Source organism: Eschrichtius robustus, chromosome 14 (genome assembly GCF_028021215.1).
Source record: "Eschrichtius robustus isolate mEscRob2 chromosome 14, mEscRob2.pri, whole genome shotgun sequence".
In the NCBI taxonomy this organism is placed as follows: Eukaryota; Metazoa; Chordata; class Mammalia; order Artiodactyla; family Eschrichtiidae; genus Eschrichtius; species Eschrichtius robustus.
The window spans coordinates 74,074,282-74,086,375 of NC_090837.1; the positions used below are offsets into that span (position 1 = coordinate 74,074,282).

Sequence of the window (12,094 nt, forward strand, 5' to 3'; positions counted from 1 at the left end):
TGGATGAGTTATTCTATTTCTCTGGGTCTTAGTTCCCTTATTTGCAAAATGAGGCGTGTGATGGTTAAGTTGAGGTGTGTCAACTTGTCTAGGCTACAGTTTCCAGATATTTGTTCAAACACCAATCTAGATGGATCTGCAAAGTCTTTTTTAGATGAGATTAACATTTACATCAGTAGATTTTGAATAAAGCGGATCACCTTCCATAATATGTGTGGGAATCATCCAATCAGTTGAAGACCCTAAGAGAAAAGAGACTGGGATCCCCGGAGGAGGAGGGAATTCTGCCTTCAGACCGCCTTCAGACCAGAACTGCAACATCAGCTCTGTCCTGGGTCTCCAGCCTCCTGGCCTATCCTGCAGATTTTGAGCTTGCCAGCTCTCACCATGACATGAGCCAATTCCTTAAAATAAATCTCCCCCTCTTGCTCTCTGTATGTACACACACACACACACACACACACACACACACACACACACACACACTATTGGTTCTGCTTCTCTGGAGAACTCTGACAAATGCAAGGTAGTTGGATGAGTTAGCAGTCCTGAAACATGAGTCCTGTGGGTATTAACCCAGGCTGCACGTCACACTATTGCAGGAGCTCTTAAAACCACCCATGTCCAGACCCCAACCTCAGACCAGTTGAACCAGGCTCTCCAAGGATGGGGCCTGGGCATCAGTGTTTTATAAACTCCCCAGGGCCTCCCCATGTGCAGCCAAGGCTGAGAACCACGGTAGAGTCACTCTGAAGCTTATTAAAACTGCATATTCCCTGGCTCCACCGAGGACGCAGAGCCTCTCGGGTGGGCTCTTGGCATCTTTAGATTTAACTAGCTGCTCTCTAAAATTTGAGATCTCTGGGCATGGATCGCCTCTCAGGGCCCTCTTCACTTTAGCAATCTACTCTGAGGTCTGAGTTTTGGGGCTGGAGAACCCAGCTCCCTCTCAGGTGGAGGCCAAGGACATCGCAGCGGGAGAGACCAGCAGGGCACTGTGTTTGAGGAGGGGACAAGCTCTGCATCCTGCCCTCCTCCCCCAAGGGCATGCAGCACCCACCACGAGGTCACCACGTTCCCGGAGGCACTCACAGTGCCCCACCCGCCTTTGTATCCCCACCCAGTGCAGGGCCTGGCGCAGACAAGGGCTCACACGTTGTTGTTGCTTCACTGATAGAAAAAATGAACACACTGTCTCCTCACCACTGGGCTCACCTGTCCAGGTGTTTCCGTGGGTGGCATGCCCCTCCCCGTTCCTGTTCTCCCTGCTCCAATCTGAAAAGGCCCTTCGCTTCCTTGTCCGGTCAGCTCTGAGCCATTCTCCAGGGTCCAGCTTGTACCCGCTCCCCGTGACAGGTCCTCCCTGACTCTTCTCCCCCATCCCACCCCCGCCACTGCATCTGATGGGATGACAGGGAGCTGCCACAGCACCCTCCAGGTGGCTCACCCACCTTGCCCCCGTGTCATCCCCAGACTGTGAAAACAGGCCACCCTCCAGGGTCTACCCGGGGCCGGCACACGGCAGGCAGCTGGGAGAGCTCACGGCACGTGCTGTAGAAATGCCCGCTTTGTGGTCAATGGAGGCCCAAGAAAGCAGGTTGGGCTGCTCCAACCTCTCTCACACCCCGCCCCCCATCTCCTGGGAGCCTCTATTATCAGGAGCAAGGCTTTGAGCTGTACGTGGGTTATCTTGGAACCCAGTCCTTCCAATTCCAGGCCTGTGCTCTTAACCAAAGGCCTTGCCACTGCCCTGTGAGTGGAGCAAAAAAAGGGAGTTGACTGTCCCTGAGGAAGGCAAGAAGGAGGGGTGGGATTTGAGCCAAGGTGGGAGATTAGAAAAAAAAAATGTGATAAAAGGCTTAGGGAGTTAGTGGTTGGGAAAGTGCTTCAGGAGAGTCAGGTCTGGCCCCTGGGGGAGAAGAAGAGGGAAGTGATACGTCAGGCTCTGGATGAGGCTCCTAGAATCACTGCCCCATTTCACAGGAGAGGCAACTGAGGCTCTCAGAGATGAGTTCACTTACCCAAGGCACGTGGCAGAGCCAGGACCCACACCCAGGTCTGTGTGACTTCAAGGCAATGTCAAGAGGCAGACAGGGACTCATTCCTTCACCCACTCAACAAGTACATGTTAAACATGTACGATGTGCCAGGCATTAGGAGGCATATAGCAGGGAAGAAAAGTCCACAATGAGTTTCCAGTCTAGTGAGTGAGGGACGGAATACTTTTAGGCCCTGGCATCCTGGAAGTTAACAAAGTTGGTCCTGCCTGCTTGGTTCTAGAATTATCTCCACCAGGACCTGGTATGACAAACCCCTGACTGCAGACTGGTACCTGGCCTCCAGCTGTGAAAGTCACGAAGACACTGTCATTGGATGGCGCCACCTGAGAAAAGAATTGGTGCTGCCTTGCTGGTCAAGGCAGAGGTAGCAGGAGGAAGAGGAGGAGGAAGGCTGCAGATCCCAGTGGATGCTGGCCAGGAGCCCAGCAAAGTTGGGAAGAACCTGCCCTATCCCAGCATGGGGCCACACCTCTTCCCATGCAGTGTTCTCCTGCAGAAGGGAAATCCCCCCCTGAAACAGCACCAAGAGGTCAGAGATTCCCCCCTGAGTCCTACTTTGCATCCCTACATCCCATTGCTCCCTTAAAAGTCTGCAGCAGACTAAAAGCACAGAGCAGCTACAAAAGGGGACAGGCATCTGCACATGATGGAGGGAGGGATGCAAACATGCGATCGTGGAAGCTTCTGCACGAGAAGAGAGGTCTAGAGACCAGAAACCACACCCCACTCCCCGACCCTCATCTTTCCTGATGTTTCTGTGCTGATCCTTTCCTTTTCTTCCTTCTGAGCCTACGTTCTCCCCTTTCCCAGCTTGTCTCATAGCCCAGCCTCATGCACCAAAATTTTCCCATCAGATTATACACCGAGATTTCTGGTCCAGAAAATGTGCACATGCCATTTTGTGTTGTAACTGCTTCTCCCCAGCAGGCTCTAGATCGTTAAGGGCAGGGATCATGTCATATTCCTTTAATGCCTGCAGCACAGTACCTGGTACGTGGTAATGTACATGCACGATTCACGAATGAAAATTTCATAAGAACTATGGATTTTAAGATATTTGAAATGCAATAAAACACACTTTACACAAAAGCACTGCATGTACTGTTTAGCAGATCCAGAAAGCACTGCAGCTAACCCAGGGTTTCTTGTTATGAACATAAATGATGACTTTAGATTCTCTGAAAAATTCCTGATTATCTATAATTTTGAGTAACGATGCATGGATGACTCAACAACAACCAAAAAAAAAAAAAAAAAACAGCACCTGCCAACAACCCAACCCCCCCCCAAATGGGCAAAAGACTTGACTAGACATTTCTCCAAGGATATTCAAATGACCAATAAGCATATGAAAAGATGATCAATAACACTAATTATTAGGGAAATGCAAATCAAAACCACAAAGAAATATTACCTCATACCCATTAGGCTGGCTACTATCAAAACACAAGAAAGTGTTGGTGAGAATGTGGAGAAATTGGAATGCTTGTGCATTGCTGACTGGAATGTAAAATGCTGTAGCTGCTATGGAAAACAGTACAGCAGTTCCTCAAAAAATTAAACACAGAATTGTCATATGATCAGCAATCCCACTTCTGGGTATATACCCAAAAGAATTAAAAACAAGGACTCAGACAGATATTTTTACACCCATGTTCACAATAGCATTATTCACAATAGCCAAGAGGTGGAAACAATCCAAAATCCATCAACAGGTGACTGGATAAATAAAATGTAGTATATCCACACAAAAACCTTAAAAAGGAATGACGTTTTGAAACATGCTTCATCATGAATGAACCTTGAAAATATTATGCTGAGTGAAATAAGTCAGTCACAAAAGGACAAATATTGTATGATTTTACTTATGTGAGCTACTTGAAATAGACAAATTCATAGAGACAGAAAGCAGAAAGGTGGCTGCCAGGGGCTGAGGGGAGGAGAATGGGAGCTATTGTTTAATGGTTACGGAGTTGCAGTTTGGGGTAATAAAAAAGTTCTGGAGATGAATAGTGGTAACAGCTGCACACAAGTGAATGTACTTGATGTCACTGAATAATACACTTAAATGGAATTTTATGTTACATATATTTTACGATGAATGAATGAATGAAGCATGGATGTCCCTTAGAGGCAGGCTGGGGTATGAGGAAGGCATTTGATCTTTGGAATTAGACACTTATAATTTCTAGTCCCAGCTGTGTGAGCTCACATGACCCTTTGCTTCTCTGAATTTCAAGTCCCTCATCTGTAAAATGGGTAAGAATACCCAAAACAGGGAAAAAAGTACTCATGTTACAAAATGGATCCAAGGGTTAAGTGAGATGATATATGAAGCCTGCAGCACAGGGTCAGGAGAAGTTACCTCTCCCCTGACCTCCCCGTCCTTCCTCCTCCCCAGCCAGTCCCTGGACAATCACCCCAGTTGGCCAGGTTTGCCTTTGGCGCCCAACTCCAGCTCACCTCTCCTAGGGCTGCACAGCCTTCCCACGTTCCACTCCTGAAGGGCAGCCGCCAGCTTCCCACACTCAGTAGCTGGATGCAGGGGGCGAGCTGGCCAAGTCTTATTAATGCCTCCTCCGGGCGCTTGCAACAAGCAAACAAGCGAAGACTGAAATGGGAAAGGTAGAATTTCACTCTCCGTGGGAAGTTTGTGGCAGAGGTATTTTTAGGATGGGAGAAGGAGGGAGGTATTTTTAGAATGGGGTACTCTTCCCATTACTCCTCAAATCCCACTTCACTGGTAACCACCTCCCCTGGGGGGAAGGGAGGAGAAGGGGCACCTAACAGCCTTATTTGGGGGGTGAGGCAGCGCACCCCTGCAGAGGAGGAAGTCACCCTATGCTTCGTCCTGGGGCTGGGACCCCAGGTGTTTGACCCTGGCCAGCGCCCTGCTGGCCTCCTCCCTTTGGGGAATGGAGCCTTGGGTTCCCTTCCCCCTGCCCAGCCACATCCCCACTCTCCCTTCAGGATGACCTGAAAGGGAAGTTTATAAGAGGAAAAGGAATGAAAAGGATACATTTAACAGCGCACACTGGGCGGGGGAACTTCCTGACAGGAAACGCTGTGGAAACCTGGCCCAGTCTGGCCATGGCAAACTGGTTTGGCTCAGAACTGGCCAGAGTGGACAGGAGACCTCGGGCAGTCGCACATCACAATTAAACTGGACTTGTCCGAGTTCATGTTCTCTCTTGTCCCCTCTAAGCAAGCAGACACTGTAATAATCTGCACACCACAGGGGGAGAAAGGTACCATTTTTTTTTAATCCAGGAAAAAAAAAAACCACCCTAATTTAGGTCGCAGAGACATAAAGGGCTATTGGTTGGGAGCAGCAAATCAGCAGCAGACGGAGGCAGCTGAGCAGAGCCAGGCCGAGCAGGGCTGCTGCCCCCGGGCCACCAGCCTGAGTCACCCGGGTGGGGAGGGCAGGCGGTGATGGGCAAGGGGTGTTTATCTTTATTCTTGGGCTGGGGTGTGGGGTGCAGGAAACAATGGGAACAGAAGAGTCCTTGGGGCTGGGACAGGCACAGTGTTGCACCAGAGAATTCAAACAGGCCCTGAGTTGGAACAGGGAGAAGGCCTCTCCTCCCCTCTCCACCCCTGGCTCTCCTCCCCTCCCCACCCAACAAGACCTTGCAATTCCCTTTTTGCAGGGCTAAGTCTGGCTGTGGCTGGCCAGCTGGTCCCCGCCCCAGCTTTCCCACCCGCTTTCTTTAAGAGCCAGGCCCTCCTGCTGCTGGCGTGGGTGGTTCTCCCCTGCCTGGACTCCCTCTCTGCCCGGCACCCTGTCCCTGGATTGTGTTGCATCCCCTCTCCTAGGTTTTCCCTTTTCTCTCTTCACTTGAATTCATCTCCTGTAGTTCCCAATGGAAACGTGAGCTCCTGGGATGAAGGCCCTGTCCCTGCCTCTTAGGGCCCCAGCTCAGCCTGCAGTGAGTAGCCTGGTGACACTGCCCCCTGGAACGCGAGCTCTCAGGAACAGGGACCTCCACTATCTTGGTGGCCCTCCAGCCCTCCAACATGGGCCTGGCTCAGGGGCGAGTGTCTGTCATATGAAAGGATGAGTACCGCTGGGCATCCAGAGACCACCCCCCCCCAGGAGAGCACAGGGGCTTAGAACATCCCAGCACCCTGTGTGGATAAGCACCCACTGAGGTGACATCCTTGTATAAAGAGGAGGGTTTGCATGATATCCTGAACTCAAGTAAGGATAGAACTTGCTCTGGGACACAGCGAACCGGTTTTCCCAGCCCCCCAAACCTCCCAGTGATAGAATGGAGAGAAGGTTGAGAGCCTGCCCTCAAAGATGCTCTCTATGGCCCAACATAGAAAAAAGAATCAAAACATCTCTTAGCAGGAGGATCTCAGAGCACTGCAGCCTGGGATGTAGAGCCAGGAAATGGCTCCGTCAAGGACACCTGCTCGTCAAAGGAATTGAGACCTTGGTCTCCTGCTGCCCAAAGTCCTTCCCCTTCAGTGATGTTTTTGTGATGAGTCACATAGTTATTAACATACTGACACCATTTTTTTTTTTAATTCTCAAATTTTCCTTGACCCTTTGACCCCTCTAGTTAATTAAACTCACATCTTTGCCAGCATCAAAATAGGTCATCTCTCAGAGTGCACAGAGAAGAGCGAGAAGAGAAAAAAGGTGTTTTACAATGTTCCCAGCATACAAGCCTCTGTGCTTTTGCTCAAGCATTGTTTCTCCCACCCACAGTGCTACAGTTAAACAGCCCATTCAACAGAGTTTTGGTTTCTACCTTGTCATTCTCTCCCCGCTCAAATGCCCACCTGGTTCTATGGGTGACAAGGGACATAAAAGGGACCCTTGTATGGTTGTAGCTGCAGCTCCTTGCATTCTTGTCTGGGGTGGGGTGGCAGTGTGGAAGGGCTTCTAGCCCAGTGCCTGGACAAGAAGACAGAAGCAAGATCGAAGTGGCAACAGCCAGCCCAGGAGAGGAGGCACGTGCTGGAACCTCCAGGGACTTGTTTGGGGCCCAGCGTTCCAGGAAGCCCAATAGTGGCCCTTCTTCACCTCCTGTGGGCTTGGCTGGGATGGGTTAAGATCATGCAGTTCCAAGTTGATTTATTCTACCTCCCACCTCCCCACTCCCAGGATGGGATCTGGGGGCTTCACCTGTAGCTTCTGGGAGAGTAAGAATCCCAGGCTTGCTTCCCCTTCTTCTGGGGGAGAGGCAGAGAAATCCCTTGGGCTTTTTCCCAGTGTCGGTTTTCTCCTCCCTGCATCTGAATGGGAGAGTGTTCAGGTTAAACAGAGGTGCCTGGAGCGACCCCACCTGCTTGGCTGGCTAATCCCCCAGCTCCTAAACACGGGACCCCAGCTGTCCTCTGCAGACTAAGCACATAATCCATCTACGTGTACTTAAGACAGTGCCTGACTCTAGAACTTGGTGCTAGGGGGATGTTTGCTCCCTCTCCCCTCCCTCCCCTCCTCCTACCTCCCCAGGGCAGGTTCAGGCAAATCCAGCAGATGCCCACTGAGCCCCTTCTATGCAACAGGCAGGCCCTGGGCTGGGTGCTGCAGGAATGGAAGGCAAGCATGTCGTGCTGCAGGAGGGCGGTGGGGGTCAGGACTCCACTGAATGAGCCGCCTCTGTGTCACAGGTACTTTGTGAGGTACTTTACTCCCATGACCCGATTTAACTTAACTTTCACAATTCTTCAATGTAACTGTTAGTGTCCTAATTTTCTTACGAGGAGACTGAGGCTCCAAGAGTGAATGAAAGAACTGACAATCTAGTAGCTGCAATGGGTTCTTTATTTAAAAAAACCCACAAAACTCGGTACAGTTCAATGTGGTAAAGGCCCGGGAAAGAAAAGCAGAGAGTGCTTGGATGCCCAGAGGAAGGCAGGTGCGGGTGGGGATTTACCCTGGGGGATGGGCCACCAGCAGTTTTTCTCTATCCAGGACACTAATGCCAAATGTTCCCTGCTTTACAAGCACCTCCAGCCGCTGAGAGCATTGTCTATGCTCAGGAAATACTGGTTGCCCGAGTGGCTGATTTCCCAAGCAGAGGAGACACAAGAACCCCAGGGGCAGGTGAGGGCTCTGGGCTTGGCAGGAGCCTAGCTCAAATTACTGATGGACTTGCGTCCTCACTGATCCACTGAGCCCTTGGGATGGGACTCCTACAATGTGATGGTTCCACAGGGAATCCCCTGGACTTGCAGGTCAGAGTCAGGAGTCCCATAATGCACCGCTCCACTGAGAACCCACAGGACCCCAGGGGCACGCAGTGCCTACACCTCCTTTCCCCCGGCCCCCAGCCCTGACCACGCTCACTTTTTCCGTTAATCTAATTAAATCAAGGAGGAAGCTTCAACTAAGTACTAACCTGGCTTAGTACCTTTCCTTAGCATCCTACGTGTGTGTGTGTCTGAGAGCCTCTAATCAAGAGAGTCCCTTCTAGCAAAGGCAATGGGAACAGAATGGAAAGAAATTTATAATATATTATATAGGGGCAAAAAGTGAAAAAAATGTCCTCCTCTTTTGTTTTTTTCTTATTATAAAGGCTCATTCCTAAAAATATTGGAAAATACAGAAGAAGGAAAGGAAGAAAATAAAAGTCACTGTTCATCCCGCTATTCGGGGTCCCCCTCATTCACACCTTCTGATATCTGTATTTTTATGCATACTGGTGTTTTAAAAATGGGAATATACACTATAAACTGCCTTGTAATCTGCTTTTTTTTCACTTAACAATATTCATACATTTTTTTCCACACTGTCCCCATTGTCTTTGCTAGAAAGGAGTTTAGCTGGTCTCTTGGTTACAGGCTGTCATATACACCTTGGGTGGTAAAGCCAGGTTAGTACTTAGTTGAAGTCTCCCCTTTGATTTAATCTGACTAATTGAAAAACTGTTGGAGAGAAAAATGAGAGAGTGGGGAGGAAAAAAAGAGAGTCTATAGATGCACACCGGCAGTTATCTTGAAAAATTTTGTTCCAGAACAAATGTTTGAAGAATTCTCCCTCCATCCTCCAGGATTCTAGCACCCATCTCCTCTGAGTGGGGAGGAACTCCTGGACGGTGAGTGGGGGGATGCAAGTCCTTGTCTCCCTAGGACTCCCTGAGATCTGCGTCCTGCTCACCAGGGACCCACTGCTGAAGGCTGTGTTCCCAAAACTTATAATTAAAGGAGAAACTGATAATTAGCCAGTCGATTGAGACAAAGTAGATGGTCACACTTTGGGCCCACCTGGAGGTAAATGCTTTGGACCTGGACTATTTAGTGTGGCTGAATTAACCAGGTAACCGTCAGGCCTGCCCACCTGCAGAGAGTTATTCTCCCACAGCTGAGCATGGTGCGAACAAATCCAAAGTCAAAAGTCACAAAAGTTCCAAAAGTGCTTTGGAGCATCCCAGAGCCCTCTTGGGCATGTGCCCATGAGCATTTCAGGGCAGGAAATCTGTTCCCAATTCCCTGCTCTTAATGGGGGTGACAATTAGCAGAATGAGATGGGTGGTACTTGAAAACATCCTATTGGTGACTCTGATATGGCGTGCCCCTAGTCCACTTCAAGCCTCCTTCCTCTTATTGAGGGTCCCTGCAATAAACACACAAAACTGGCGAATGAGAAAGGGTGTGTGGGGCACACCCACAGACCCAGCAAACCTGAGCCTAGTACAAGGCCTGGCATGGAGTAGCTGCTTAAGATGAGTTGTTGAATGAATGAATGAACGAGCAGAGAAGTGGGGTGAGAAAGTACAGTCAGGGCATATGTAGAGGATACCAAAGAATTCAGCTGCTTTCAGCAACAGAGGCATGTGTGAAAGTGGTGGGAGGTGAGCTGCTGAAGTTACAAGAGCTAACTGTGGCAGCGATGACCACGTTTACTGAGCACCTGTAAGTGCCCAGGCACTAGGTCACACTGTGTCCTCCATCCTCACTGACGGAGTTGGATCTTACCATCACCATCTCCCAGCAGGCAGGACCAGCACTCAGGCCCTGCTTGATGCCCCGCTGCCTCCCCTGGTGCTGAAGTAAGAGGTTGGGTAGGACTCATCATCAGGCTCTTTCCATCCCCTACCTTCCCCAGCTCACATGGCAGATCCAGCCTGAACTTAAGCTGCATCCACCCAGAATCAGAGCAGGCCAGGGCCCATCTGGGAGGGCCTGGGAACCAGGCAGCCAAGCATCTGTTGTTTGAAGGAGTAAGCTGCCCACCAAATGTGACTCTTCCTAAGGCAGATGGAGCTGAAGGTCACAATCTGGACCCTCAAATGGTTCCCTCAGGCTTGGAGGTGATGGGAGATTTGGGTGCAGCTGGATTTTGTTGCTAAGATGGCCCTCTAGTGCATCTCCCAAGATTCCAATATCCCTTCTCATCTGTTTATTCATTCACTTAACAAATAATTATTGAGTACCTACAATGTACCAGGTTCTGCACTAGGAAAGGAGTCCTAAAGGGAGAGTGCATTCTAAAGGGCCTGTGTCTCTAACATCTCTGAGATGGGAACACAGGCCCCCGGGGCCTATGCTACAGGTGCCAGCACAAAGGTGCGGAAGTGTGTCTTCCCGCCTCTGCAGAGAACATAGTGCGGGCCCCTAGTAGTGTTCCCTCCGGGTGGGCAGGGCCCCCTCGACCTTGGGTCTGTACCCTGGCCCACACTCCACAGGCGGCAGCAGGCCGGCCATGCAGGATCAGTGCAGCAGGCCCCAGCATGAGGACAGCAAGTTGGCAGGTGCACAGAGCAGGAGTCATGAGACACCCTGGGCACACGGAGGATTGTGGTGAATGCAGCCCCAGACTCGCTGAAAGCTCAGCTATAGGAAACCCAGAGTGGCAGAAAGAGCCAGAGGAATACTATTGTTTATTACTTCCACTGCAACCCTAGTTTATACCCAGGGAGTATGGCATAGGAGACACAGGCTGTACTTATGCTATGGTTATTAGGAATTATAGAGGGTTTTTTTTTGCGAATTGAGTTTAAAGTCACATAACAGAAAACTAACCATTTTAAAGTAAACAATTCAGTGGCATTTGTACGTTTGCAATATTGTGCAGCTGACACCTCTATCTAGTTCTCAAATACATTCCTCCTCCTAAAAGGAGACCCCATAGCCATTTAGCAGTTACTCCCACCTGCCCCTCCCCCAGATCCTGGCAACAACCAATCCACCTTCGGTCTCTATGTATTTACTCATTCTGGATATTTCATGTAACTGGGATCATATAATATGTGACCTGCTCTGTCTGGCTTCTTTCACTTGGCATAATGTTTCCATGGTTCGTCTGACTTGCAGCATGCACTAGCACTTCACTCCTTTTGATGGCTGAATAATACTCTGTTGTATGGCTCTGCCACAATTTGTTTATTCATTTATCTGTGGATGGACTTTTGCATTGTTTCAGCCTTTTGGCTATTGTGAATAGTGCTATATGAACATGTGTGTTCGTTCAACAAGAATTTGAGTCTGTTTTCATTTCTTTTGGGTCTTCTCCCAGGAGTGGAATGGCTAAGGGAATGAGAGTGTTTAGAGCTGGGATGAACTTAAAGGTCAGTTATTACAATTTTATAGATTGGGAAACTGATACCTGAGGAGATTATCTGCCCTGCTGGGGGTCACATATGTGTCAGGATGTGGGGCGTGGCCAGAAGCCAAGTCAAAAGCTCTTCTAAGTTCACCACATCTAAGTGAAGACTCATTGCCTGTTGTGCGGGTTCCACGTTGTGGAGGTTCCGTGGTGTCCAGCACAGAGCCTCTTGCACGTGATAGGCACCAAATATTTGTGGAGTGAACGAATGAAAACAAACATCTATACCCAGTTTTTTAAAGCATTACCCACTCTGAAAAGGGAAGTGCCCATTATCCCATCTTGGAGGTTCAAAGCATCTTGGGGAACAATTCTACAAGGGTCGGAATAAATGTGCCCATGGAGGAGATAAACTCCACTGGAGTGGGACTGGGGGGTTGCCTGTCACTCCACTTCTTAACCTTTTCCTCCCTGACTGGTTCAACTTCTCCTCAGTACCTCCCAGAATAGGGTGTGTGAAGCTGGCTGG

The 12,094-nt window shown here is 49.6% G+C and overlaps 1 protein-coding gene across 6 annotated transcripts in view; it reads right to left on the reverse strand.

The window, feature by feature from the left end:
- ZBTB7C (zinc finger and BTB domain containing 7C) overlaps positions 1-12,094 on the reverse strand; it is a 374,701-nt gene that overhangs the window by 37,586 nt on the left and 325,021 nt on the right. Inside the window, exon 1 of one of the 6 annotated variants that reach the window (XM_068563652.1) lies at positions 4,524-4,610. The exons of the other annotated variants lie outside the window; for them this stretch is intronic. The gene's annotated coding sequence lies outside the window, so the exon portion shown is untranslated. Of the gene's footprint in view, positions 1-4,523; positions 4,611-12,094 lie in introns of those variants that run through there. 6 annotated transcript variants of the gene reach the window in all.